The sequence below is a fragment of the Myotis yumanensis genome, unplaced genomic scaffold (genome assembly GCF_028538775.1).
Source record: "Myotis yumanensis isolate MYYU_CA2020_CCGP unplaced genomic scaffold, mMyoYum1.0.hap1 SCAF_9, whole genome shotgun sequence".
Lineage (NCBI taxonomy): Eukaryota > Metazoa > Chordata > Mammalia > Chiroptera > Vespertilionidae > Myotis > Myotis yumanensis.
Genome location: NW_027223760.1, coordinates 49,222,778 through 49,239,226, shown reverse-complemented (window position 1 = coordinate 49,239,226; position 16,449 = coordinate 49,222,778). Strand labels below are relative to the sequence as shown.

Below are 16,449 nucleotides of genomic sequence, written 5' to 3'. Positions count from 1 at the left end.
TTCTAAGTTTTTGAGTAGAGAGTACTTACATGATTCAAAAAACAGAAAGTGTATAAAAATGTATATAATAAATAATCTACCTCCCACTGTGGCTCCCAGCTGCCAGTTTTTATTTATGACCCTTTAAAATAAGTAACCACAGTTATTAGCCTCCTATATCATTCCAGAGACTCTTAATGCCTATATGGTATACACACACATATATTCACAAATATAAATACACAATACTACCTACTTTTATTACACTTGGGTTGCGGGAAACGAGTTAAGTCGGCTCGCGTGAATTGCGCGTACTCCTCGGGAGCCGTCTTAAACTCGGTTCATATAGATTTGCGGTGGAGTGCGGTAAACGTGTAAACTCGGGCCGATTGTAACTGCGTATTACCAAATATTTCATTTCAATCGAACCCATACTTCAAAAGATATAGGCATTTTAACGCGCCATCTTATATTTTGGCGGGAAATTCACCCGCAACCCAAGTGATTACACAAATGCCAACATATTATACCGGCTATCCAGTATTTAGTTTCACATATATTCAGGAGCTTCTTATAACAACACATAAAGAGCTTGTATACTTTCTTTAAAAAAACATCATAGTATTCTATCATACCAACATGCAATTATTTATTGATGGATATGTAGGTTGTTCCCAATTGCATTGTTTGTTATTATTTACTACTAATGATAACAACAACAATTTGCATAGTTTTCTATTGCTGCCATAACAAGTTATGGCAAACTTAGTTGTTTAAACATTGCCTAGTCACTATTTCACAGTTCTGTATACTAGAAGCCCAGGTGAATTAGACTAAGTTGATAGTTCAAGTCTTTACATCCCCACCCCTCTCTTTTTGTAAGTTCTCCAAGGCAGTCAGGAGGAGCCCGGCCACAGTTGTAATCATTTTGGCCAGTGCAATTAAGAGTCATATTCGTTAGATCATGTCTTGCCATCCACTTATACTGCATCCTACACCAGTGATAACTTGAGTAATCACGATATTGCTACATATCATAGATAACTAGTGTCCTACTTTCCCTGGCAGAGGGTATCGGTGAGTTCATCAAAGACGTGGGCAATGGAATCCCAGAATCCCAGTTTGAGGGTTTGCTTCCTTGGGCCATTTTTTTATACCAATACCAGGGTCCCCATGGAAAACAAATGTTTTAAGAGGGATAATGTATTAGTTATGGTCCTCCAGAAAAACAAAACTATATGTATATGTAATAAGAAGTTGGCTCACATGATATAAAGGCTGGTAAATCTGCAGACCCAATGTTCCAGCTCGAGTTTGAAGGTCAGAAGCTGCTGTAGAACCAAGAAGAGGTGATCTTCAATTTGAAAACCTTCGGCAGGAGAACCTCTCTTACCTGCGGTTGAGGGTCAGCCTTTCGTTCTGCTCAGGCCTTCCGCTCTGCTCAGGTTCACCCACATTATAGAGGGCAATCTGCTTTACTCGGTCTACTGATTAAATGTTAATTTCATCCAAAAACACCTTCACAGAAACACCCAGAATCAAGTTTGACCAAATTTCTGGGCACCCTGTGGCGCAGACACGTTAAAACATAAAATTAACCATCACAGATGGGTAAGGCCAAGGGAATTGAAAAGGGATGGTAAACACCCAGGAATTAGCTGCAGCAGAAATCTGTTACCAGCATTTGGCCTGCTTGCACATGGGGAAGAATTGGTGTCATTAAAATCTGGTGATGGCTATAGCCCTTGAAAAAGTCAATTGACATTGGTGGTAGAGACATTGTGGTGGTAGAGACACTGTGGTGGTAGAGAAATAAACCCTCTTCTAGAATCACTCCTGTCAAAGCAGGAGTCAGTGGAATAAATCTCTTGACCTCTCTTTTCCTTCCCTTTTCAATCTCCAGCTGTGTTGCATCCTTCAGTTAACCCAACCTAAAAAGAAGCAGAGGGTAGAGGAACCTGTGTGATACACTAGATCAGCCGTGGGCAAACTACGGCCCACGGGCCAGATCCGGCCCGTTTGAAATGAATAAAACTAAAAAAAGAAAAAAAGACCGTACCCTTTTATGTAATGATGTTTACTTTGAATTTATATTAGTTCACACAAACACTCCATCCATGCTTTTGTTCCGGCCCTCCGGTCCAGTTTAAGAACCCATTGTGGCCCTCGAGTCAAAAAGTTTGCCCACCCCTGCCCTAGATAAAGGTCAGCTTCCTGGACAACACAGCATGGCACAAAAGGACTGAAAATTGAAATGGGGTGGAGAAATAGAGAATAACCAGAACATTGGTCTTTCTCTGGTACAAGAGTATATATATAAAATTCATAGATGTGGACTTTCTGGGTCAAAGGATAGATGCATTTATAATTTTTCATAGAATTTCTAAGCTTCCCCCATGAGGGATCACAGCAATTTACATTCCATCCAGTCCTGTGTTTGAATGCCCTTACCCCATAGCTTGTCCAACCATTTTCTATCAAACATTGGGATTTTTGTCAATATGGTAGGTGAAAAGTGTTATCTCTGTGTAGTTTTATCATGCATGTCTTTTTTTATGAGGGGGTATAACATCTTTCCGTATAGTAAGAAGTCATTACATACAAGTGGTAGAAAACTCAATCTGGTTTTAGCAACAGAGAAAAAAATAACAGTCACATAGAAGAAAGGTCAGTCACATAGAGACACACCTTGATACAAGGACTCCAAAGGTGTCATCAAGCCCAAGTCCAGCTCTTCTCTCTCTCCTTTCCCCATCTTTTGGCTCCGTTCTCACCATTTCCCCTCTTATAGGGGCCCCAGGCAGCTCCAGACTTTCATCCTTACAGCTGCAAGTTCAGTGCAAAGACCAAGGCCTGACTCTCGGTGACCAGTTGAATCATGTACCTGCCCTTGAACCATCACTGCACACAGGGGAATGTGCTGCTCCATTTGCCCAGATATGAGTCATAGGACACCATACCCTCTACCCATGCATGTATCTTCAAAGATGACCATATCCATATAATACAGCTGTACTACTCACAATAAAAACTGCTTATCCACACAGCCCAGATGAAAAAAAAAGCAAAAACCCAAACTCATAAATACACTAGTTATTGCTCCAATCCAGAATTGTCCTGGTTGGGTCCTAATATGGCTTCTCATAGTACAACAAACTATGTTTAAATAAAAACCGCACTCCCTTTCTACACTTATGGAGAGGGGTAATGGCAACTGAAATAAAAGCTTCCACTTGGAAAATAGGAGGACAGGAAACAACCCACAGTGGTCTCTGGCCTCAAACACTTACTAAGTCCCCAGCCTGGGTGATGTGAGCTCATTAGTCATTCAATGTGGCCACCCTTGAAGGTTCTCTGTCTTCCTTTATCTTCCATGGCCCCTTTTGGGGATTTTTGGCAAGGGTGCCCCTTCTTTGGGCTGCCTCTGTTTCGCACCTCATTTCCTGAAGGACTAGTGGGGCCCTGGAATGGCCTCAGAGACTGAACTGTTGCAGGCTACTGCTTGTTGGGTTTCAGGTTTCCCAGGCAGTGAATGTCCCTAAAACTGTTCAGGAGGCAACAAGCCTGAAGGTATTATTGTCTTCATTTCTTAAATGTAGAATCTATAGCTCAACGTTAAGTGACATTGCCTAAAGACATACAGCTGGGCAGTGACAACACCAATATTTGTAACTCTACCTCTACCTCTCTATGTACCTTATATAAAAAAGGTTTTGTTTGCAATATCTTTATTATTACTAGCAAAACTTTCATATCTAGCAATTCTAGAGGGAAATTCATGCTCACTGCCCTTCCTACATGTCAGTCAGAAAAAAATAATGAAAAAAAAAACACAGAAAACTTCTCATGTTGTGCTGCAGGTGCCATGCTCCCCGTAGAATATTTATTTCCAGCTTTTCAGCACAGATCTCTCAGGGGTACAATAGACCAGACGTTCTAGAAGATGCAAGAAGCCAGCTCCTGTAACTAATGCAGTTCAGTGCCAGCACCCACAACCTTCCTTTATCATTCTGTAGCTCCTGGGTCCTCGTTAGGGCATTTTCCATTTTTAATTCATTTAATTTTTGAAAGGTAGTGTATTCATATGGCTCAAAAACAGAAAGCATAAAAAGAATATAGTGGAAAAAAAATGTTCATTTCACTAAGTCCATGCCAAAACTTACCAATGTTATTAGGCTCTTTATAGTTTCAGAGTATGCTTTATTCATATATAAGAAATACTTTTAAACCACCTTCCTTTATTTTACATGATAGTGTACTATAACATTTTTCTCCATCTTGATTATTCCATATACTAGCACTATGTCTTGAATCAGAGTAGGTGTAATTCTCTCTCTTTTAACTTCAGAGTATTCCTACTTTATGGAAGCAACCAAAATTTATCAGTACAGTTCCTTACTGATGAATACCTAAGTCAATTTTTGCTATGAAAATCACTGCTAAAATAAGTAGTCATATATAGTTCATTTTATGCATGTGAATATATTTGGAAATATTTGAGGATACATGCATTTGTGATGTTTCTAGGCATTTCCAAATTGCCCTCCACAGGGCTTGTACCAGCTTATGTTCTGCCAGCCATGTATGAAATTGTCTATTTCTCCACAACTTGGCCAACACAGTGTGTTTTGGATTTTTGCCATTCAAATGAGAGTGAAAAGTAGTGGCATCTCAGTTTAACTGTTTATCTTTCTTATTATGTGAGTTTGAGCATCTTTTGGCTTAAGAGCCAATTGAATGAGTTAGAATCATTTTAAATGCAAGTGATAGAAAGTCCAACTCCATGGCATCAGCCAGAAGACATATTGTATATGTTTCCATGACAAAACGTTTGGAGGCAGAAGTAGAATTTCCAATGGGCCTTACATCTAAAGGCTTAAATGTCCCCAAGGCCTGTGGTTTTCCCCTCGCTCATTCTTTTTCTCTTTCTCTATCTTGCTCCCTTGCTTGCTCCCTCTCCTTCTCTTGCTTCAACTTCTTTCTTTCTTGACTTTATCCTCAGACAGTCTTCGATCACCCCAGTTCTCACTGAACTGCATTGGACAGGGGAGGCAGTGCTCTGATTGGTCAGGCCTGAGTCATGTGATAGAGTTGAAATCCCCCAAACCAGATGGACTGGGTGAGAGGGGATTCTACTATGAAGAAGGATGGATCAGCACTGGCTGGTGAGCAGCAGACTGTGCCATAATGAATGCACCCATTTGCTAGCTCAACATCCACACACGTACCCTTCTCCTCTTACATGTCCCTTAAAAAAACCCAGATCATAACTGTAACGAAGCTATAATGACATGCTGTAAAAATCACCCCTTCCCCACAGGGTGACTACAGAGTGACTCATCTAGTTATTTCTCCAAGTTCAAGATCTCTGAGTGATGCGCAGTCTTCTTGGTCAGGTTCTGATGTGGTTCCTCGTGGCCCGACAACCTATGGTTCCAGTATAACTATAACACGCACCTGAAGGGACAGAGAAAGGACAGGATAATGACAACACTTCCATTGGGTAAGAAGGAAAAGGGAAAACAGCATAAAGTGGTCTTTGGTCCATGACCCCATAAAGTGGTCTTTGGTAGGACCGGAAGAGCAAGGTGTCCCTGCCCTGGAGGTAATGTGAGCTCCTCAGCCAACCTGGCCGGTCCGGTTTGTTCTCTGGAAGGATCTCCTTTGTCCTGTCTTTCCATGGCCCCAGGAGCTGTAAGCTATGGAGGAGGAGGCTCCTTCTATGGGTTATATCTCTTCAGCAGCTCTCGTCCGTCCGATTGGGATAGACTTAAAGTGTTTAGAATTGCTTTAAGGGTTGGATGATCACAGGCTGTTGTTTGTCAGACATGGGGTTTCTCTGGCAAGATAAGTCTCTTGAAATGCTGTGAAGCATTAATCTGCAACATAGATAACATATTTCACATTTTACAGAAGTAGACGTTATGGCTCAGAAATGTTAAGTTCCTTTAGCTAAGGCCACACAGCTGGGGAATAACAATGAGTGAGTGTCAAAGCCGCTATTAATCAGGGTGTTTAGCTCTAAGGTCTAAGCTTCCAGTATGCTTATATGAAAAATTATGTTTGCAAAAACTAGCAACTCTGATGGGAAAAATAACCGTTCTTCACCCATGCCATGCTAACTAACTCCTGATTCCCTGCTCCTCCGCAAGCTCAAAAAAACAAAGTGAAATATTCTGTTTGTCCTATAGGTGCCGCTGTAACCACAGGCTATTTCCATCTCCGCAGCCGATTCTCAAGGCTGGAAAAGAACAGGATTTCTAGAAGATGGCGTCCAGTCTGCGTAAAATTTAGTCTAACGAGCCCTCCTGATGGATTTCGAGTTCCATCGCTTCACCTTATGTTAGGACTCTTTTCTCCCGACCACTGTATTTATTACAATTTTGAATAGGTTATACAGATAAAAGGTTCAAAAATTAAAATGTACCCAAAAAAATCTTATTTGAAAAAATCTCCTTCCATCCCTGTCCCTTATCCACCAATTTCCTCTATGTAACCTATATGATGGTCTTTCATTTTCTTATCTATTCTTCCAGAGATTTTAATACAGTTGCAACTAAATATGAACATAGATTCCTTCCCCCATCAGTTTTAATGCCAGTGAATGCTATTTGCACTTCTCTGTTCCTTTATTTGGGTTCTCTTTCTACAGAGCTTTCCATTTTCAGTTCCTAAGAAAACTTACTTGTTTTAGGGGATTTAGAATCCCCCACGGTGTGAATGAAAACCGATTCTCTTGTGATAAAACATTTAGGTTGATTCCTATTGTTTGCACTTCCAAACAATGCCTCACTTCGCATGTGTGGATATATATCTATGGGACAAAATACACAGAAGCGTAATTGCTGGGTCAAAGGCTGCATGAATTTGCAATTTAATAAATATGTCTCCTTTGCCTTCTTTAGGGATTGCTAATCTCTCACTCTCACCAGTGAAATCAAATGTTTCCCCCACAGCTTAGTGTCTGATCAATGTTAATTTTCTTTTTTTGTCAATATAATAAGCTATCTCGGGGGTTTTGTGTGTGTGTGTGTGTGTGTGTGTGTTTATGTGTGTGTGTGTGTATGTGTGTGTGTGTTTTAATTGATTTCAGAGGGAGAAAGGGAGAAGGAGAGGAAGATGGAAACATCAGTGATGAGAGAAAATCACTGATCAGCTGCCTCCTGCACGTTCCCTACTGGGAATTGAACCAGCAACCTGGGCATGTGCCCTGACCAGGAATCGAACGAACGGTTCATGGGTTGACACTCAACCACTGAGCCACACCAACTGAGCAACGTTATCTCGTTTTAAATTCATTTTATTATGAGTGAGGTTGAGTAACTTTTATATGAGGCATTGGAAATGGTTAGGGGTCTTTCAATTACAAGAAAAAAAATCACAACAACAAGAAAAAGACACCTCTCAATCTGGCTTTTAGAAAAATATATTTATAGTCTTTACAACTGAAAAGTCAGGGGTAAATTCAGAGCTTCCGGCCGGGGTACCCTCAAGCCCTGCTGGCTTTCTCTTTCTCTCTCTCACTAGCACTCAGTCTCTCTTCCTCTCTCCTGGCTCCCTTCACCTGCGCCAGACTCCCAGCCCCAGGTGGGCACCCTCCCTGCCCCTCTGTGGGCCGCATTTATTTAATCTCTCGCTTCTTATTGAGGCAGGCTCAGAGGTCTGGGGTTGCCTTAGGCATTGAGCAAACATAGGTCACTTTGAAGGTCAGCACTGGTATTTTTTAGGCGACACAATTCACTTAAAATATTAGGAGGTACCAACATGATAGGTAGGTATTATTATTTTTCACCTTTTATAAGTGAAGACACCCTGGCTTTTATTTTTTTATTTTTTATTTTTTTTAAATCTTTATTGTTCAGATTATTACATTTGTTCCTCTTTTTTCCCCCCATAACTCCCCTCCTTCCAGCTCCCACCCCACCCTCCACCCTCACTCCCCACCCACTAAGTTCATCCATAGGTGCATGATTTTTGTCCAGTCACTTCCCACATCTCCCACACCCCTTTTCCCCCAAGAATAGTCAGTCCATTCCCTTTCTATGTCCCTGATTCATTATAGTCACCAGTTCATTCTGTACATCAGGTTATTTATTCACTTGATTCTTAGATTCATTTGTTGATAGATGCATATTTGTTGTTCATAATTTGTATCTTTACCTTTTTCTTCTTCTTCCTCTTCTTAAAGGATACCTTTCAGCATTTCATATAATACTGGTTTGGCGGTGATGAACTCCTTTAGTTTTTCCTTATCTGTGAAGCTCTTTATCTGACCTTCAATTCTGAATGATAGCTTTGCTGGATAAAGTAATCTTGGTTGTAGGTTCTTGGTATTCAGCACTTTGAATATTTCTTGCCATTCCCTTCTGGCCTGCAAAGTTTCTGTTGAGAAATCAGCTGACAGTCGTATGGGTATTCCCTTGTAGGTAATTGAGCCTCTTTCTCTTGCTGCTTTTAAGATTTTCTCTTTGTCTTTTGCTCTTGGCATTTTAATGATGATGTGTCTTGGTGTGGTCCTCTTTGGATTCCTTTTGTTTGGGGTTCTCTGCGCTTCTTGGACCTGTAAGTCCATTTCTTTCTCCAGGTGGGGGAAGTTTTCTGCCATTATTTCTTGAAATAGGTTTTCAATATCTTGCTGTCTCTCATCTTCTGGCACTCCAATGACTCTGATATTAGTCCGCTTAAAGCTGTCCCAGAGGCTCCTTACACTATCTTCACACTTTCGGATTCTTTTTTCATTTTGCTTTTCCAATTGGGTGTTTTTTGTCGAATCTTTGACTTGATTCTTGTGCTCCTCTGGTCTGCTATTGGGTATAATATTCTTTATTTCAGTCCGTGTATGCTTACTTTCTAATTTCTTTATCGTAGCATCGAGGGTCTCATTAGTTTTCGTGAGGCTCTGCACAAATTTATGGCAAGCCCTCAAAATTGCGATTCTTAGCTCCATATCCTCCATTTCTGTCATGTTTTTTTGTCTCCGCATCTTTTATGCTTTCTTGGTGCACCCCCTTGTGGTCTCTGTGCGCAGTCTTGTTCTAGCCAAGCCTTAATTGTTGTAGTTAACACTAGAGGGATTTGACCACCAGGCCGACTGGCCGACACCCTGGCTTTTAAAACATATAAGTGCTTTTGCCTAAAGCTACAGACAGTAATTGAAAGGGACAGTATTTGTATCCAGGGATATCTGACAGTAAATCTACAGTGATTAATTAGCAAAATGCTTCTTTTCAGGCACTCCACTGGAAAACCAAGCACCACTCTTATTCAAGCCTTACTGCAGAAAAACAAACATTAAAAGAAAAAGAGAACAAACGGAAAGTTCTCTGTGTGTCCTCCAGGTGGCGCCACTGCCCTGGGCTCTCTCTTTTTTATCTGGGCCACACAGCTCCCTGGAGCTGAGATTCTAGAAGATGGTAGAAATCCTGTCTGTGCAGCGTATGCGGCTGACATTTCAACGCCGGCATCCCACGTACAACTCAGAATTCTGGAACTTCACTGTGTTGTAATGGTATTGTCCTTCAGAAAGTATACATTGAAAATATCTGTAAAGAGTTTATATCGTTCCAAAAAATTTAATACAATAAAGTAAAAAGATATACAGTAAAAAATATCTCCCTCCCAATCTATTTTCCTAAATCACATATTCCAGTGTCCCTACCCAGCGAATAACTATTTCTCTCAGTTTATTGCCTATCTTTCCTGAGGTAGTCATATACATACAAACGAATATGAAAAGATATTTTCGTTCTCCCCCCGATTTTTATACAAATATTTTACACAAATATCTGCACTTAAAATTGTTTCTCTTAACAGCATTGTCTTGGAGATATGTCCATATTAGCACAAATAGAAATTGTTCCTTCTTTTTTACAGCTTCACACATTCTCCTCTGTGATGAGCCATATTTTTCATTTATCCAGACCCTTATTGATGGCCATTTACAGCAATGTTTTACTGTTGCAAACAATGCTGTCATGAATAAATGTTTCTTCATTTTACGTGTACAAGTTTAACTGTGGAATAAATCTTAGAAGCAAAATTGTTAAGCTAAAGGTAAATTCATTTGCAATTTTGATACCTACCACATGGATTGTATCGTTTTAGCACTGTGACTAACAAAATATGATAATTCCTACTTCTCCATGAGTTGTTCCATATAGTGAGTTATTAAGACATCTGACAGTTGAAAACTGATATGTCAGTGTGAGAGATATTTTAGGTTAAGTATCTTTTCATCGAATGAAGACCTAGTGTAGCTAGTTAAGGTTTTTTGTGTTTTTTTTTTCAGTTGCAAAGGTTACAAAATCCAACTCAGTGGCTGAAGTAAAAAGAAGAAATTTATTATTCACATAGCTGGACATGAGTGTTCTCGCATTTCAAAATATCTCTCTCCTCTCTTCTCTCTCTCTCTCTCTCTCTCTCTCTCTCTCTCTCTCCCCCACCCCCCCACCCCCGGCCCAATCTCCCCAACACTCAGCATTTCTCTATCTTAGATAGGCAGTTTCAGGGTCATAACCTCACAGCTCCAACATTAGCAAAAAAGTTCTGAACTTTTTCCAAGTAAATATTCAAAGTATTGTAGCAATTTATAGTAAATCAAAATAGTAATCACCCTTAATCAATACACAAACTACTCACAGAGAAAGGACAATAGAACTGTAATAAAAACTCCACTGAAAACATAGAAAACGGGAAACACACAGTGGTAAATAGAACATCACCCACATTGTGTCCCAGAGTTGCTTGGTGATATAATCTGGCCATTCTTCTTTTCTCCGGAAACATTTTCTTTGTTTGAGGTGCTCTTTGTTGGGTGGGGGTCCTTAGTAGCTCACTTCCTGTTGGAGTGAATTTGGGGACCTGGGATTACCTTAAGGGTTTAACACCACTGACCTGTTGTAGCTCTGGGTTTTTAAAGAAACCTTTAGTGAGCAGCACATTCACAAGGATGGCAGTAGTATCCACATTTTTTAAGTGAGGAAACCAGGGCTGGAAGAAGTTAGGGACCTATGCCTTAAAGTCGTAAAGGGATGACAGGGAGAGCGTCAGGATTCAAGCACATGTATTTCCTTCTTCAGCACTCGGCCATCCCAGCCTCCTCTCTATATAAAATGGCTGTCTGCAGTGCTTATGTCAGTAATTATCAAAACGTTTATGTCTAGCCACAGAGAAATCCAAGGTCACAATTCCCAACCAACTTCGAACCTCTCCTGCACTAAAAAGGAACAAAGTAACAAGAAGTTCTCCATTCGTCCTGTAGGGGCCACCTTAAGCATAGACTATCTTCTGAGCACTGCAGCCCTGATCTTTCAGAACCGCAACAGACCAGAAATTCTAGAAGGTGGAAGAAGCCTGATAAGCCAACATATGTCTTCAGTGCCAGGATCCCTGCACATACGCTTAGTTTAATGAATTAGTTAGAACTCTATTATTTTCTTTAAAAATAATTTACTATTTTTTTGAATAAGTAATATAGTTATAGGACTCCAAAAGAAAAAAGGAATATTCAATGAAACAAAAATTCTCCCTTCCAACCTTGTTCCTCATCTGCTAAGTCCCCATGTCTGCTTCCCAAATATGTAATGACTCATTAGTTTCTTGCATATCTTTTCAGAGACTTACGTATATAAGAATATATATTCTTTTTTATACAAATGACAGCATAAAATGAATCGGTTCATAAAACAAGTTATCTTAGAATATTACACATCAAAATAAACATTCTTGAATCTTTTTTCTAACGTCTTTATAATATTCCACCATATGGATGTACCATACTTCATTTAACCTCTTGATGGGCTTATTCATATCTCTCAAGAGATTGATTCCTATCTGTTATTGTTACAAACAATACTGCCATGAACAACCTTATGCATGTTTTGTTTTTCACAAGTGTGAGTACACTTGTAGAATAAATTTCTGGAAGTGGGTTTGCTGGGATAAAAGTTTACAGTTTATTTTAACTTTATTTTGCCTTTCATCAACATTGCTACTACCATATCTCATCAGCAGTGTATGAGGGTGCCTGACCCTCACAGCTTGTTGAATGTTTTAATTTTTAATCTGATAGATTTAAAAAATGGTATCACTTGTTTTGAGTAAGGTTGAACAGCTTTTTATAAATTTAGAAGAAGTGAAAAAGTTAGGACTTTTTCCAGCGAAAGCACCAGAAAAACCCAATACCATGAAGTTTTAAAGAAAAAAAGAAATGTTTTTTTGTTTCTCTGTTTGTTTTTAATAAGACCATGTAGATACTTAATTTCACCTTTTAGATTTCTGGGGCCTTGCTTGTAGGTAAAAGAAATATCTGGGAAGCATCTAGTCTAGGTTCGGTCTATCCCTCAGCCCCTGTGCTGGGGGACAGTGATGACCCCCTGGTCCTGGGGCTGTTGTTGACTGGTCACTATCAAACGTGTGACTCTGGGCTAAGCGGCTTGTATGGAGGTGTTAACGAGCTCCTCACATAACTGGCTCTAGATAGAAGTCAATTTTTCTACCCATTCCTTTGCTTCTCCTCACCCTGTAGAGAAAACTCCTCCCAGAGTTAACATCCTCAACCCCAGACTTCAGTTAAAGACCGTTGCTGTAGTCTCGTGCCACCGCAGGAGGGTTTTCTTCTTATCCTGAAGCCAGCAGAAGCAGTCTCTACCAAAACTCTTCTACTTCCTCTGCTCACTTTCCCAGAATAGAATCTTTCTTTTCTCCTTTTTGCTCAACCATTTCTCCACTCATCTCTTCCCTCTACCTCCCATAGCCTTGTATTTTTCTTCAAAATCACCACAATATACACCTATCATCATGTGTATGCCATTGTATTTATTATATAAAACCATCTCCCTTCATTTGCTTTACTTACCTGGCTTCTATAAGTGTCTGTCCTTGTGAACTATAGTTAATCTTTTGTGTGATTTGAGTAAGCAAAGCACAAGAAAAGCCACACTTTGACATTTCAAGTCCAAATGGAAAGAGGAAATGACATTCTGGAGTGTAAGACTATGCCCTCCTTGATGCCAACTAACTATTTAAAAAGAAAACTGGTGTCCCTCCAAGAAATTGAATTGTTTATTTCTTTCTACTAAGATGGTTTAATTGACCAATTGTTTTGCTTTTATATAAACACAACCTCAGGCTGCTATTTTAAAGTTAGTTATAAGCCACAGATGACTTAGAAAAGCCAGGAAATCCGTGATAACCTAGAAAACATTTCAAAGTATTAGAGGAGTTCTTTCATTGCCATCTTATTATTGTCTTTTCACAAAGCATCTTTGAGTAGAAGTTGTATATGTTAGTATGGGAACAAAATGAGCTTTGGAGCCAGCATAGCTCAAGAATAGCTTTGGAAACATGTTTTTCCCCCCTGTGATATCTGGTAAATTAGTAAAACTCTATAAGCCCATATATGAAATAATTAAGAATCGATTTTCATTCTGTAAATACTGAGTCCACTATCATGTGTGCTCCATGACATTTGGGACACAGGAGGTAGGCAATAGTATTTGTTGTGGCACCAACTATATCCTAGACATTGTGTAAAAGCTAATGTGTGCAAATGGTGACCAAGACAGTTCCCTGCACGCAGGGAAGTTTAAGAACTATTTGGTCAACCGGAAAAGAAAGCAGAACATTTCAGTACAACCGGAAGTGGGTGCAAGTAAGAATATGAATTTGGGAAACTACCAACAATTTCCTATACCTACCCAGTAGCATGGGGTGGAGAGGAATAATGAGCCATGAGTTTAGAGAGGTAAGGCAGGGTTATATCATGAAGGGTCTGGTGGGCCTGGCAAAGGCATTTGGCCTCCATCCTAAAGCAAAGGGGGGTCCTGAAGGGTTCTAAGTAAATAAGTGTCATGACGAGATGTGTGTTTTAAAATGTTCACTCTAGCTGCTGTGCAAAGAAAAGATTGGAAGGGAGCAAGACTCTATAGAGAAGCCAGTATAGGCAAGAAAAAATGCTAGCCTCAACCAGAAAATGGCAGTGACGATGGAGAGGAATGAATGAACGTGGGAGACATTAAGATGGAGAAAGCAGCACAGTTTTAAAACACGGTTTGTTCGTTAATTTAGAAAGGGAGAGTCTAAAACATGTTTAAATGCTGTTGAGAGAGCCCAACAAAGAGTGGACTTGTAGGTGGAGAAGACACAAGGAAATCTGATGAAGCCAGGCACCTAAAGAGGCAGGGAGGGATGAGGGGTGCTCACTCTTTTGAGCTGAGTTTCTCAAACTTGAATCATCTCGTTAAGATGCAAATTCTGACTCAGTCATTTGGGTGAGGTTTGAGGTTCTTTTCTAACAAGTTATGGGGTGCTGCTGCTGCTGCTGCTGCCTGAGATCTCAGGTTGGAAGGATTCACTCTCAGCAGGAGGTGGGGTGGGTAATGAGACCGGGTGCAGAGCCAGTTATTTCGTAGGGAGGGTGGAAAGAAGTCGAGGAGTCCTTTCTTACACGTCTCCCGCTCTCAGTGCGGTAGTATTTGAATTTGTCTGCTAGGACTTATGACCGAGCCTTGGAGTCGGTGAACACATGGAGATTTGGGGAGAGTGGCTGGCTCCACACCCTTTCCCACATACCTTGCCTGTACATTTCTTCCATCTGGTAATTACTGAGTTATAGCCTTTCATAATAAACTGGTTATCTAGTAAGTAAAAAAAAAAAAAAATAGGTAGAGGCAGTACAGTAGGATATTTGAGGAGAATGGAAAAAGTTTGTAATAGCTGTGGTAAATAATGAAAGAGGCTAGGAAACTATAAAATGTTCAGGCAGCACGTTCAACCTGTGGATCACGACCCCTTTGGCAGTCGAACAACCCTTTCACAGGGGTTGCCTAAGACCATCCTGCATATCAGATATTTACATTACAATTCATAACAGTAGCAACATTACAGTTATGAAGTAGCAACGAAAATAATTTTATGGTTGGGTCACAACATGAGGAAATGTATTTAAAGGGCCAGAAGGTTGAGAACCACTGGCATAGAGGGTTTAAATGAGGGGAACACCACGTACTGGTAGTGGTAGATCTGTGTGGTCCTATAGTTTTCTCTAACGGCACTCAGTATCCTAAAGCATAGAAGCCCAGAAACGTAGATGATGGATTAATTGATTTGAGCAAACAAATTTGATTTCATTCAGCATACCTAACGCATTGCCTGGACCTAGAAGGCCCACCAAAATTTTAACATCTACTTCTCAAATGGAATCCAGATATGATATGAAATAAGGTTAATAATGGTTGGGGCATGCCCAGCTGCCCCCTTTTACTTACAAACCCCTCTTACTTTATGTCCGTTAAGTCGTTATACCATTTACCCACCCATGCTCCTTTGTCTCAGTAAAATGCTTTTCAACTTTGCCATGCCTGTAAATAATCTAAGGTGTTTGTTAAAGACAGGGTTTTTTTGGTGTGTGTTTTTTTAAAAATATATTTTATTGATTTTTTTACAGAGAGGAAGGGAGAGAGATAGAGAGTTAGAAACATTGATGAGAGAGAAACATTGATCAGCTGCCTCCTGCACACCTCCCGCCAGGGATGTGCCCGCAACCAAGGTACATGCCCTTGACCGGAATCGAACCTGGGACCCTTCAGTCCGCAGGCCGACGCTCCATCCACTGAGCCAAACCGGTTCCGGCAACAGGTTTTACCTGCTTTCAGAGAGTCCAGTTCAATAGATTTGGAGGTAAGGTTCACATATCTGTGATTTTTAAAACATTCCAGATGACCCTGATGCAGCTGGTCCATGACAGCACTGAGAAATACTGCCCTCAACCAGGCCCCTTTGCAACCAACACCCACAGTGTTTACTATTCTGCTTGGTATACCTGGAATTCCTCTTTTTACCCACTGTGGACTGAAAAATCCCAGTTTAATATTAATTCCTACCAAGAATCCTCAGCTATCGATTCTACTCCATAATTAAGGGACGTCTCTAGCCTTTGGTGGAGAAGACTACATGGTGATATGCCCAGTGGTGTTCTGTGCTTGCTCAGTATGTCCTGTGACCTTATGTTCCCCAGGCTCCCATCTGCACTTTAGATGGCAATCTCCCTTGGCATAGGGACCCCATTTCTGACCAGAGCACTATCTGACTCTGGAAGGTGTTCAGCAGCTGAGTACAGAATGAATAGACAGAGAGGTGAACAAATATGAGTCTGTTCAGAGAATTGAGAAACAGAAAAATTGATGGGGATGCCAAAAGCAAGCAGTGGATTGGCAAATAAAGACGTGAGAACGAGAACAAAGTAAAGAAGTAAAACACACCAACCAACCAGGTTCCGCAGGAAGAGAATCATTAGAGCCTGGGAGACAATGTGGGTGATTTATTCACAAATAATTTTAAGAAGCAGGAGAAAAGGAGTCTGCAGGCAACTGGAAATAGACTCTTTAAGTACCTGACAAACCTGAGGAAAAATAGGTAGCGAGAAAATCAATGCATTGAAACCCAACAAAGCTTCAATGTCCCATCCCTTTT

At 40.4% G+C, this 16,449-nt stretch overlaps 1 long non-coding RNA gene across 2 annotated transcripts in view; it reads right to left on the bottom strand.

Moving 5' to 3' along the window:
* Positions 1-2,638: 2,638 nt before the first annotated feature.
* Positions 2,639-16,449, bottom strand: part of LOC139016365 (uncharacterized) — a 76,834-nt gene continuing 63,023 nt past the window's right edge. Inside the window, exons 4-5 of one of the 2 annotated variants that reach the window (XR_011472661.1) lie at positions 5,608-5,858; positions 2,639-5,436 (exon numbers count right to left, since the gene is read on the bottom strand). This is a non-coding gene — a long non-coding RNA (uncharacterized lncRNA). Of the gene's footprint in view, positions 5,437-5,607; positions 5,859-8,432; positions 9,522-10,704; positions 10,818-16,449 lie in introns of those variants that run through there. The other variant, XR_011472660.1, reaches the window with a different exon arrangement.